The following is a 10,000-nucleotide window of genomic DNA, read 5'->3' as shown; positions in this document are numbered from 1 at the left end:
AAAATCGCATTTCAATTTTTTTGTTTACTCTAATCAGTAATCACATGATTTACCACCCGGTTTTTGAAGTTAAGTAACTGCAAGAGAGAATATTCTAGATTATTCTCCCTTTGTGATGTACATGAAAACAGACTTCCGTTATCCTCAACATTTAATATATCTTTACAGCACATTTATATTTCTCCGCAAAACATGACGTTTTAGATTTTTTTATATGAAGAACAAGCTGCAGAAGTGCACATTCTTTTGCACCAAAAAGGCGAAAATAGTCTTTTTTTTTTCAGATTCAACAATTCGTTTTCATGCTTTTTATGCCAACGTAACGTTGTTTCAGATTTGTAAATATTTACCTAATTTTTTTTTTCACTAACTGGAAAAAAAGGAAATCCCGTCAACCAAGCTGCAAAGGTCCGGATCCTTGCAGAACATGACAAAGGGAAATTAAAAGAACAGTTGATAAAGACTCGCAATATATGCGCTGCTGATCGGGCCTCGAATATACTGACTCTCGTATGAAAACAGACAAACAAACAAACAGACAAAACGTCCTAGAATACCGACAATATTTGCAGAGCTGTAATCTAATAATAGCCAGTTGAACAAGCTGAGTACGCCGAAACATTTCATGTTCCGAGTTCGCTTTGTGGCTGTGAATGGAAGTTCGTTGTTGTTTTCAGAAACTAGTTGGAGGCGTTTGCGCCTCTGACAAACGATATGAAGTAGCAATTGTTGTTCCGCTATCTTCATGTGAAAAAGATATTTTAGGTCACACGCGCAGTGTTGGAGTTAACGATATCAACTCTGAAGTTGAGCTTATTTTAGCGCGCGCATCAATATTTTCTCCTCCGCGCGACATTTCGTCCTGGACCATTTGCCCATCCCATCGTTCTTCCCTGGGCATTTGCTGGCGCAGAGGTGCTCATCGATGCCGAGTACCACCAGGGCTATCAAAGCATGCTTCGAGAGGAAAAACGCGAAAGGCGGACCGTGGAATAAGCAAGTCGGAGTCCAAAGCTATTTTAAAACAAACAGGTGTTTTTGTTCCAGTAGGCTCTGGTAAGTACACTTTTCGTGCTTACTTCTCTATATTTTAATTAGCCGGCGGATGTAATCAGTGTACCAGACCGAAGTTGAAAAATCTTGTTAGCATTGCGAATAAAAGTGACCGGTGATTTGTTTCATTCCGTTGCAAAGGTATATGCCGTGACTGCAGGCCGATTATTGATATTAAAGAAAAAACATTGGAAGATGTGTCAAAAACTACTTTGAGCGTCGCAGACATTAGCGAGGGCATCGGAAAAATTGTCTTGGTAAGTTTGATCATTTTGATGACTTGCATAATTCTGGGCCTTAAAGCATTTATTAAATAAACTAATTAGGCGCCTTTTTGTTTAATTGTGCTTTGTTGCTCATCATAAGACAAAGTCAAGTTTGCTCCACGCAATTAATTACTGTCAATAAAAACATGTCACAGGGAGCAGTTTCGTGAGGACTAATATTATCAACCTTGTCGCCTCCTAAAAGATAGGGAAAGCCTTTGGAAACAAGATGGTAATACTAAAGAAACAGAGAATGTACTTTAAGACACTCTTTTCGTTTATAGAACAAGGATTCCCCACCAGTGCACAGCACTCCCATTACACCAGCAGGGAGTTTTTATCTTCCCCGTGCGAAGACACGTTCAGCGACGTCAGTTTCGATGATGTACAAGTCTCTCAGAATAGGCCTCTAGATGCTTTGAATACATATTTGGTTTCCAGAGATGTTAGCCCCGTTAGGTCTCAGCTACAAACTTCGTGGGAAAAGACAAGTGGACGGACAAAGCGCTACTATACACGGAAAGCTAGTCAAGGTGTGGCAGCTTTAGTACAAGATATGACACCACATGAGACAGGCCCCTTGTTCCGAGCACTGTGTTCTTCAGACGCGCTGCGCCGCCAGCTCTGTGATAAGGAAGATTCGGATGAGGACAACATGGACGTGACGCTGATGGAGGCACTTGCCGAGTGTTACCAAGCTGCCAGTCGCTGGGAGACGCGCCGCCAGATACTTTCCATCATGGCAGATAAGGTGCGTCACAAAACACTTCTCAAGTTTATCCCTGGTCTTACCAAATATCGCTTCACAGAAGCCAAACGCCACTGTTTGACTTTTGGAAGAGGAGCTCCAGTACAGTCAGTAAGAGGTAAGAGCACCTAGGACAGACGTTACCTTCTCACAGATTGAACATTTTGTCGCTTTCATAACAAGCTCGCAAATTGTGCAAGATCTGCCATTCGGAGAAAGGTCCTTAACACTTAGCAACAAAGAGACCATTAAGATCCCAAACGTTATCAGAACGATGATCCCTGAAAGGGTGGTAAAACAATACCTGGCCTATTGCGACGAGTCTGGTTTTAAGCCTCTTAGCCGCAGTACTCTTTTGCGTATCCTAGCTGTCTGTCCTGCCTCTACTCGAAAATCACTTCAAGGCCTAGACTACATAAGCTCAGCAGGTGCGCAGGCATTTGAAGACCTGATTGACATTGTAGAAAGACTTGGGGACATTGGGCAAGGCATGGGATGGACCAAGAACCTGCAGACTCGCCTGCGAGACGGAAAGCGATACCTTAAAAGTGATTACAAGGTAGGTAAAATACTATTCCTTCACGTTATTGGCCTAAGTCTTCATTTCATATTAGTTTTCTTTGCAATGGGCGCCAGAAACTTTTCAGGCGCTGCTCGTTGGGACAGCTTTTGGCGGAAATGTGTCGGCCACCAAGGTAGATGGTGCTAGCGGATAAGGGTAAGGTTTCGTACGCAGAATTAAAGAATGTGATTGTTTTTTTATCCGTTTTGTATCAGTCTGTTTGCGTCTTTTTCCCACTTCCAGTTAACATTATCTAGTGAAATCCAGTGCAAGAAGTTAGATTTTATGACGACAACCGACAAAAATTTGGTATCGTCTAGTGCGCTCCCAGTGCTTTATAATTATAGATTATACATTTGATTTGCGTTATATTACAACAAAAGACCTTGAGGGAAAAACCATCAACTACTTCCCCACCCTCCCTCTCCTGTTCGTCTGAGGGTTAAGACCGTATAGGCTCGTTTTATAGAAACAAGCTTAAATTTGACTCTTTAAGGCTCGGTAGCTCTCCCTAAGTCATTGTAAGTATAACAGTCATATCTGTTATATTATATTTTTGGTATAGGTGCATGTGTCTCGAAGCTCTACCGTGGCCGATCACTGTAGATTATTTGCTCTGAGCGACCCAAAAGATCCTGCCTTCCAGGTTCAGTGCGACCATGAACACAATGACTCCTGTGATCGTTGCGATCAAGTGGTATCAACTCTCAGCGAGATAGATGCAGCGCTCACCGCCCAGAAAGGCAACATGCCACTCGAAGCCTATGAGGAGCTGTCATTCAGCGTCAGGCAAGCGAAGACAAACATCCTTGCCTGGAAGGCTCATATACTGCGCTCTATCAACCAAGATGCTTCCAGGATTGACATCCTAGAATTGCTTGACGAGTCATCTGTGTTAGTTGTCCAGGACTGGGCCATGAAATATATGCCGAGGAAATACCGCGAAAGTCAAACTGATTGGTTCGGTAAACGCGGTATTCCTTGGCATATCAGTGTAGCATTCAGAAAGATTAGCGACCAGTTTCAAATGCTGACTTTTGCTCATATCTTCCAGACGTGTAGTCAGGACAGCTGCGCAGTTCTCGCAGTAATGGCAGACGTCATTAAGCAGCTCAAGACCATCATACCAGGCCTGAAGAAAGTCAGCTTCCGCCAAGACAATGCTGGTTGCTATCACTGTGGGACCACCATTGTCTGGGCAAGCAAGTTAGGAGCAGAGCTGGGTGTAACCATCAAACGGCTTGATTTCTCTGATCCCCAGGGGGGAAAAGGAGCCTGTGACCGCAAGGCGGCATCCATAAAATCACACATGCATATTTACCTAAATTCAGGACACGATATCGAGACCCCAGAACAGATGACTGATGCCATTCGATCTTCCAGTGGGGTACCATCACTGAGTGTCACCCTTTGTGACTCCATCACAAGCCCTTCAATGGACTCATACAAGATCGATGGAGTAAGCCTACTCTCGAATATAGAGTTTTCTGACGAGGGAATCCGTGCATGGAGAGCGTATGGCGTGGGAACCGGAAAGCTGATATCGCAGATACCTGAGGCTCCGCTATCAAATAGGCTACCGTCCTTGGTAGTATCCCAGGCGCACCCAAGCTCATTCTCATCGGGTGTGAAAAGACGAGCATATGGCGCGCATCCGAGTGGTATCCGCGGCACTGACGATAAGACCGAAACTGAAGAAGAGCACTCAGCATCGCACGAGGCATTGTTCACGTGTCCTGAGGAAGGTTGTACACAGACATTCCTGAGGCACTCCTCCATGATGCAGCACTTGGATTGTGGAACACACAAGCGCGCTTTAGAGAACGACACACTCTTCGACAAAGCTGCCCAAGAATATGCGAAACAACTCGAGGGGCAAGCAATGGTGGTGCCAGTAGTCAGCACTGTCAGCACACGAGCAGGTCTCACAGACATCCAACCCATGGGCTGGGCACTCAAGCCACGTGCTACACGGAGGACTAGGTTCACGGCAAACCAAAAGTCGTATCTAACTACAAAGTTTAAGCTTGGAGAGCAGACCGGAAGTAAGGCAGATCCTGCAGCTGTAGCTAGATCAATGATGTGTGCAAAGGATGCAACTGGAAATAGATTGTTTTCAAGCGACGAGTTTCTTACAGCAACCCAAATAGCTGGCTTCTTCTCACGCCTTGCTTCAAAGAAAACCCTCGAGAATGAGGATCAGGAAGGTGTAGAGGTCGCCGCACATGAGGCCTGTCTAGAACGTATTGTTAACGAGGCTGCAAGTGAGATTGCACCTAAACATCCTATGGTCTATGACGCCTATAATCTTTGTGAAATGGTGTCCCAAAAGAAGCTGAATGAATTTTCCATTACAGTTTTAAAGGACATTTGTACTTCCTTTGATATTGACACTACAGGCATAACAGTTCGACGCAAGAAGCCCTACATCGACAAAATACAATCGCTTTGTCAGGAATGTGCATGTCAACAGTGAGGCGTTCTTGGAACATTCTACTGTCTTGTATTAAGATTATGTAATTCACAAGAGAAAACTGAAAACGAGTTAGAGACAGAAACGAGTTGTGTTGAGAACAGATAGGCAATATGTACGACAGGCAGCATGTCTTTTTTATCGTAGGTCTAGGTTTTGAATTAAAAAGCTCAAAAATGTTCCGCCAAAGCCCCTTAGCAGATAAGAGACGCCGAAAAACTCTCCAACCCTCTAATGTCTACTCTTTGGTGTATAGTAACTTCATTCCAGAACTTTTTTATTCTTATTTATGCCACTAAAAACAATGGCGCACTTAAATTTCACGTACCTTATTCGGTACAATGCAAGCCGAATAGGCACATAGAAAGACGTATTTTCACAAATTCGTTTTTGGTAGGTGGATTTTTACTGCCGCCTTTAGGGTTTTTTTGATGGGCTGGTTTTGTGGCCAAATGTACCAGACACCAGCAGTTTTGCTACCCTTTATCGAAGGGCGGTACAACAAACTTTCACCTTGTATAAGGATGAGAGAATTCATCTCTATAACTGATTAAGGAAAGAACTCGGTCCACAAGGGTTTGAAGAATATGTTTTGTTTTATTTTTTCTATCTGTTTGGGCCAAAAGCACGTGGACTTTTTTTATGTGCAATCTCCCTTTAATTTCTGATATGTACGTATGCATATTAGAATGTTTAAAACTTATTGTATAAATAAAATTTTCTCTTTATTTTTTTCCCACCATATCTGCATAAATTTCTTTATGAGTATTTGCGTTGCCTCTTCCTGGCCTTATCACCAACTCATGAAGTTGCGTGGCCTCTTCACTTACTGCGCGACATTAGCTAAAATGACAGGATCCTTGAAGGAGCCGTTTGGCTGAAGCGTTCAGAACGAGATAACCGTTGGTAACTGCTGTTTATTAAGAGTTCAAACAGGAGATCAAGGAAAATGCTTTTAGATTTACGTTGAAGCAGACTTATTTAAATCATAAATGCTCTTGCTAACATTTTAGAACGTGGGACAGAAATAGAACATTCGAGTTGGTTGCTCTCAAGCGATACTAATTGTCGAGATGGCTAAACACAAAGATAAAATATACTCGGAACCAGATATTTTGTATGCCAGATGAGTATAAAATTTTTTCCTCATTTCTTCTGTAGTTTATGGGTGATAAACGCTAAAACCAAGGAGAAATATCCAAGTTTTTGTTATTTTAAATAACATAATACGTGAAGAATGTCACTTGCTTACACAGTTTATGTTGTGATAATATCCGGATTTTAGAGCGTTATTACTCGCTTGTGATAAAAAGCCCGAAACTATTTTTTATACCTGGCTAGAGAACAACATTTCGTATTGTAAAAAATACTAATTTCAAAGCGATTGGCGTTTTACCGGATAGGGAAATCATACGGTGAAAAAGAGAGCCAAATTAAGAATTTCGGGCAAGCGAATTTCGGTAATTTTTGGTCGGCCCGCCGAGACTTCGAAAATCAATCCAAATTAGTTTAACTGGACTAAAATGGCTTATTAAGTCTTAGACATTTCATTTTCATGCTACAAACAGGATTAAGACTGACGCGAATGAAACAGAGCGAAGTTTAGTAGAAGGTATGCTGCACGTTAAATTTGGGTGTTTTTCAAAAAACCTGGGGCATTAATGGTTTTTATCTTTTTGGGGCGGCGTTAATAAAAATATTTCTAGAAAAAACCCCACCACGTTTCTAAGCTCACCATAGGGTATCTTTGGACGAAATATGGAGAAAATTTATTTTTCATCATGTGCCACGAATTCTCGATCTGGCTCGATCTTAGTGGACATTCTCTCTTAATTCCTCTCCGTTCTTGAGATACAGAGGGAAATGTGACACCCGAAAGTGGCCCGGAAAGTTTCGGGACCTTTGAGAAACGGGCCCCTGCTCGCGCCCTCGCGTACGGCCCTCATACGGGGATTTTCTCAATAGTTTTGCAATGAAAGCGCGCGCGGGGCCGTACGGCTCATATGATAATATGGAATACGTGGTTTCTGACAGAAATGGCTCGCATCATATTTAAGCAATTGCACTCAAACTTGTCTCCTTTATGTCTATTCCAAAATTAGTTAAATGGGAATTATCCCTTTTATTTTGACTATAAATTTACAAAATCGATTTTTAGAGTCTTTTCCATTTTAAAATTGCTTCTGGGTCACCGCAGTGAGAAAAATCGATCAAATTTTAAAAGTAAAATGAGCGCCACTTAATTATTACGGAATTAATCGAAGATGGAAGGGAAGTACTTGAAAACGTCGGCCCGTCGTTTTTAAATTGGCATTCATTTTTATCTTGGTTACGCGTAACCAGAAACACTTAAGAATGGTTTCTGTGAGCTAAAAAAGCCGTTTTGAAGAAAAATTGGGCATTAATTTTTGTTTGCCATCGGTAAACAGGTCTCCTTTGCTTTCCAGATTTTTATTACAATCCATGACACTGCATGCCTCTTTAACTTTGATTTAAACGGAAAAAAACTGAGATCATGTTGGTTGTGTCGAGACAGAAGTTATCAACATTTCCTGAAATTCCTTCTTTCAGTATAGATGAACATCCAGTGAAGCAGGTCATCTACGAAATCTCTTGATGTGCATATTGACCAAAACATGAATTGAGAATGTGACATACAGAATATTTGCAAAAAAGACTGTAATAGCAACTTTATTCATTTAATTCAATAAAAGGCAAGGATACCGGTTGTTATCCCTATCGAGAATATCCGCCCGCAGCCAGATGTAATTGACTGAGAATCGATTTTCATAAGGGGAAGAAAACCAAAGAACCCGGAGAAAAACCCTCTGAGTCCGACTGAGATCGACTGCATCTCAGCGCTCATATGACCCGACGCCATGGTTGAACCCGGGTCACAGAGGAGGGAGGCACAGTTGATAGCCGCTAACCACCGTTGACCATGCATTGGGCGCAATTAAGCGAATACGACATGTTATACCCCTTAATATAGTAATTGATATATAATGACAGCCCAGTTCAACCATATTTTAATTACTGTAGTACTGTATAGGGTTACTGGGGCAGCGGCATCTAGAAAAGCTTCAGAAGCCCCAAAATCGTGCGGCCGTGTTTTTATATGTGCTAATTATCATTTTCAATATCGATGAATTGTTCCGGGCAATGGGTTAGGGTATACTCAAATATCAAAGATTGGAATCAGCTGCTGTTATGATGTAAAAATCTTTGCATGGGATGACACGTGAGTATCTGAGTTCGAGATTTGTGTTTCGAAACCACATAACATCATATCGATTTAGGAATACTGAAAATAAATTCTGCTCTTCCGCAGCCCTGCACCAATTATTATTAGAATAATTTCTCTTACAGTGGAGCAAGGTTGTGGAACAGTCTATCCAGAGACTTTCGTGCAGCTACATCATTACAGAGGGTCTCAATGGGGTGGTGGCATTTACGGCTATCGGCTAAAATTTTGGCTTTTTTACGGCTATCGGCTAATTTTTTTCAGTTACGGTTAACAAGAAAGTTAAAAATCAACTTCTTTTGTTTCAAAAAGTTAAATATTAATTCACCTGTATTTTTTGTATCTCAAAAGCAAAATAAAGGTCTTGAGATCATCTCGGCATGTGAAACAAGCTATTCTTTTGAAAAATTTTAACATTTGATAGATCGTACTTTTTAAAAAGTATTCCACTTCTAATATTATTTTACACATAGAAATGTCAATAGTCAATTTAAAAATAATCTTTGTGGAAAAGCAAAGCACACACGCGAACGCCCAACTCACAGGCCGGGGCGCGACATTCATTACAACAGAAATGGTAGACTGTTCACAGTCCTCTATTTTTCCGTAAGATCGTCGAGATCGAGCGCTTTGCGTTACGGGCTGTCATCTTGCATGAGTGTCAACTACTTATGGGACAGGGGTGGTTTGGGAGGAAGCGCTCGCCCCCCTCGCCCTGTAGCTATAATCCCCGACGCCCGCTCCCTCGGTACATTTGAAAATCAAGATGGCCTCCATCAACGGTAAGACGCGCTATATTTCGACGATGTCACGAAAAAATAGGGGACTGTGAACAGTCTACAGAAATGGCCGTTTTCACACTAGAGAGGGATTTTTCGTGTGAGACGGGTTATCTGTTTGATGATTCGCGTCAGATAGATAAATACGTCTTAATTTGAAAATGAAGCAGTTTTAATTTTGAATGAACAATCCGCCTGACTTTATCCTTCAATTTCTACGGACAGTTTGAGGACGGGATTATCCGTTCCAGATAGCCTGTGTACAGCCGCCCCCTCCCCTCAGAAAAAAACCTAAGAAGGGGTGTCTGTCGGGAAGGGAGCAACTGTACACAGGCTAGTCTCAGACGGATAATCCGTTTCTAGCTCTAGTGTGAAAAAACAAAATAACAAAATTCCCGTGTGTAGTGTTTTTGATGATAGCGAAGGACTGTACGGAACCACTGTCAGCCGTTGCCTTGTCCGTAGGCCTCATTATTTCGCACGGCTAATGCGTTTCGGGTCACCTGGTCCGAGCAAGTTCGCCACGGAAATGCCTTGACCGAGATTGCGTGGGAAGACGCCATACAGCGACTAGGCATGGCAATGTCTACCGTAGCGTCAGAGAAAAACGGGGAAATGTTGTTTATCGGCAAAGTGTTTTACAAACAGTGAGATCTCTGCGTGGTGTTTCACTAGTGTTTCGAGGGCACGACCTTCTGAAAATCGCAAATATTAATCCCCAGCAAGAAGCCACACTTTCGCTGTGAAAAAAAATTAGTTCCCCGAGAGAGCGGCGGAAATGGAACCAGGGGCTTGGTCAACACCTAAAAGGCGCTTTACCTAACGTGCGTACGGCCACGCTAGCCGGGAAATAAAAAACGCAACCATAAGTGAGT

The sequence above is a fragment of the Montipora foliosa genome, chromosome 13, assembly GCF_036669935.1.
Source record: "Montipora foliosa isolate CH-2021 chromosome 13, ASM3666993v2, whole genome shotgun sequence".
In the NCBI taxonomy this organism is placed as follows: domain Eukaryota; kingdom Metazoa; phylum Cnidaria; class Anthozoa; order Scleractinia; family Acroporidae; genus Montipora; species Montipora foliosa.
The sequence above is the reverse complement of the archived record's forward strand: the minus strand, read 5'-3'. Positions refer to the sequence as shown.